General features: G+C 44.4%; 1 protein-coding gene across 2 annotated transcripts in view; it reads left to right on the forward strand.

The window, feature by feature from the left end:
- The first annotated feature begins 363 nt into the window (after nt 1-363).
- BICRAL (BRD4 interacting chromatin remodeling complex associated protein like) overlaps nt 364-876 on the forward strand; it is a 36504-nt gene continuing 35991 nt past the window's right edge. For both annotated transcript variants that reach the window (XM_035897028.1, XM_009641590.2), the window contains exon 1: nt 364-493. The gene's annotated coding sequence lies outside the window, so the exon portion shown is untranslated. The remainder of the gene's footprint in view (nt 494-876) is intronic.

Raw genomic sequence — 876 nt, forward strand, 5'->3', positions numbered from 1 at the left:
TTCATAATATTGCAGGTTATAAGAGGATCATATCTTGTCTTTTCCAAGGTGACCTTGCGTTTATTTTTCTGGGGATCCCCACCCCGCCCACCCCAAGTGTGTGGGGGTTTAGAACTTTGGTATGTAAGAAATCAAACAAGTTTAGCAGGGAAAACCCATTTGCTGGTTTGTTTTTTTGTTTTGTTTTTTTTTTTTTTACTTTTCTGCAACCCAAACCCACCCAACTTTTAACCGAAGGTAGAAGGCTCAGGCACGTATGGATTGCCAGATCTACGGCTTTCTCAGAGGAAAAGGAAAAAAAAAAAAAAAAAAAAAAAAAAAAAAAAATTCCGACCGAGCAGAAGACGACAGATGATTCTGCCCTCGCTCGCTCGCTCCCTCGCTCCCCCCTCCCTCCCTCGCTCTCTCGCGCTCCCTCTCTCTCTCTTACACTGCCAGCCCCTGATGTGATGGCGAAGAAACCCCGTTGACAAGGCACTGCTTTTTCATGACGGTGAGTTTCCCTTTGAGTGTATTATAATTTTGTGATAAAAATTTCAAGGAAAAAAAAAAACACACAACCTCCTTCCTCCCTTCCTTCGGGGAGGGAAAAGAGAGGGGGGAAATCTATCTCCAGACAGACAGAAAAGAAAGAGGAGCAAATTAACAACCAGGAGTTGCCAAAACCAGGATATTAGGTTTCAGCCCAGAGAGCTATTGGCTCTGGGGCTATGTATATAAATATATATCTAGAGAGAGAGCGAGCGAGAGGGGAGACGAGGAGGAAGAAGAGGGATATTTTGTGGGTGGCTGTTGTTTGGGCAGATGTGGATTCACATGGAAATGATCTATATATATATATATTTTTTTTTTTCCGCGGGGCGGGCGGGGGGGGGG

This window comes from Egretta garzetta, unplaced genomic scaffold, assembly GCF_000687185.1.
Source record: "Egretta garzetta isolate BGI_Z169 unplaced genomic scaffold, ASM68718v1 scaffold166, whole genome shotgun sequence".
NCBI classification, from domain to species: domain Eukaryota; kingdom Metazoa; phylum Chordata; class Aves; order Pelecaniformes; family Ardeidae; genus Egretta; species Egretta garzetta.